Below are 2,550 nucleotides of genomic sequence, written 5' to 3'. Positions count from 1 at the left end.
GAGGGGTTTTTTTTTTTTTTTTTTTTTTTTTTTTTTTTTGAGAGAGAGAAACATTGATCAGCTGCCTCCTGCACGCACCGCGACCAGGGATCAAACCCGCAACCTGGGTATGTGCCCTGACTAGGAATCGAACCGGTGACCATTTGTTGCACAGCACGATGTTCAACCCACTGAGCAACACTGGCCAGGGTGGGAATTTTTCCTTTTTTAAATACTTGTTTTGTCTCCAAATTGTAGTATAGAAAAATTATACTCCTGCCAGCAGTGCTCAGTCTCCTATCTGTGTCACCAAAGCCTTCACCAACAACTATCGTCCCCTTTTCAATTGCTTGGATCGCTTTATCTTCCATCTAAACGTGTTTGGCATCTCTCCCTTACAAAACCTTAACCTTGCTATCCCCACAGGTCACCGCCCTGTCTCCTTCCCTGACAAAGTAGTTTGCACAACCAGCTTCCGCTTTCTTGTTCATTTCACTTCCACTGACCATCTCTCATGGTCACCTGTGACCTAATTGCCACTTTCCTTGGCCTCCTTCAAGACCTTTCTGACTGTAGTTCCCCAGCTGGTGTCTGACACAGAGTAAGTGTCCCCCGTTTCTTTTCCCACAGGCTGAGAGTCAGATGATGTGAACTAGGTGAAGAAATTGATATTTTCTCCCGAGGGCCACTCGGGAGCTTTCAGCAAGGGAGACCCGTCAGATTTGGATTTCTGAAAGCTGATCCTGTCCCTGTGGAGAGACTGGATGGGAGGGGGCACGACTAAGGTGACCTGCTGGATGGGGTGTTGGATTAGGAGGCACATGGGATGGAGAGAAGCTAGCGGTGGACATGAGCACTATTTATAAGGCACAATGACCAAGAACCGGAGGCTGACTAGATATGCACGGGGAAGAAGGAAGAAATTGGATGATGCCCAGGTTTCAAACAACTGGATTTAGGAGCAAATACCGTCACTGGTGACCTTGACAGGTGCTGTTTCAGTGGATACAGTGTCAGAAGGACAAGTAGTAAGTGGGAGGGGCCTGGAAAGAGTGAATGCAGGCAGCTCACAAAGCCGCCGGTGAAAGGTACGGGGCACATAGGACGAGTCAGAGCGGAGTCAGGACTGAGGAAGGGTCCTTGTTTGTGCTAAGGTAGGAGAAACTTCATTATGTTTAAATGCTAAAAGCAATGGCATTTTAGAGAAAGAGGTTGAGATACACAGAGAAAGATGTCACTGGGGTGGGAGGTGCAGGCCTTAGGAGGAAGGACGGGAGCAGAAGCCGGTGCATTCGTAGGTTTGAAGGCAGAAGTTGAGGGCGTCCCCATGTGATGATGGCCTCTTCTCTGTCAGGTTCCAGAAAGGTAATGGGGTCAGAGGCCTAAGAAGACTGAGGAAGATTTAAAATGGCTGTTTCAGAGCAGGAGAGACTGCAGGAGGCCTTAGGACAGTGGTTCTCAGCCTTGGCTGCACATTAGAATCACCTGGGAATCTTTTTAAAATCCTGATTGCTGGGCCTCATCCTCCGAAAATTCCGTTTCTTTGTTACTAATGTTGTGGCCTCACCCCATAACAAAGAAACAGAATTTCCGGAGGATGAGGCCCAGAAATCAGGATTTTAAAAAGATTCCCAGGTGATTCTAATGTGCAGCCAAGGTGAGAACCACTGCCTTAGGAGGTTTTCTGGGCAAATTGAGGGCCCAGGTGAAATTGAGACCAGAAACATGGTGGGGGTGGGCACCTCACTGGTCAGCCGCTGTCACCAGTCCTCATGGCTGCCAGTTTCTTTCTGAAAACAGGGCATTCAGAGTTCTCAGTGCCTCCTTTGTCCAGCTCCCCAGCCCAGAAGCCCGGGTCCTCGGCTCTGGGGCCCTGGGGAACTTCAGAGCTTCATTTTCCTCTGTTCCTCCACATGGTACACTCAGTCACACAGACCTCTTGATTGTTCCACAGACACATCATGTACTTCCCCACTTAAAGCAAGACTGAGACGACTGATATTCAAATACATGGTTTAAAGCAGCGGTCGCCAACTTTTCGGACCTCACCGACCATCAGTGGTCCGCAGACCACCGGTTGGCGACCGCTGGTTTAAAGGATGTGCTGTCAGTTTTTCAAACTCCTCTGGTGGCCAGAGAGACAAGTACCTACCTAGACAGTATGATTCTAGTCTTCCAGAATTACAGATAAGACTGGCTTCGTTATAACCCAGGTGCCAGCGAGTAGAGTCGATATAATCACTATTGGTAAGGTATACCAATTAGGACACCTAGAACGTGCACACACCTGATGTTCTCACATAGCTCTTACCTTTCAGTGCTTTTGTCAGAGGGCTTTAGTTGGCAAGCAACGAACAGGAAACCCACTCTAGCTAATTTAAGGGGAAAACTGATGTGTTGCCTTAGCTCCGTGGTCGGCAAACTGTGGCTCCCGAACCACATGTGGCTCTTTGGCCCCTTGAGTGTGGCTCTTCCGAAGCCTTAGGAGTACCCTAATTAAGTTAATAACAATGTACCTACCTATATAGTTTAAGTTTAAAAAATTTGGCTCTCAAAAAAAATTTCAATCGT

The sequence above is a fragment of the Myotis brandtii genome, unplaced genomic scaffold, assembly GCF_000412655.1.
Source record: "Myotis brandtii unplaced genomic scaffold, ASM41265v1 scaffold208, whole genome shotgun sequence".
NCBI lineage: Eukaryota > Metazoa > Chordata > Mammalia > Chiroptera > Vespertilionidae > Myotis > Myotis brandtii.
This window is presented reverse-complemented; position numbering follows the sequence as displayed.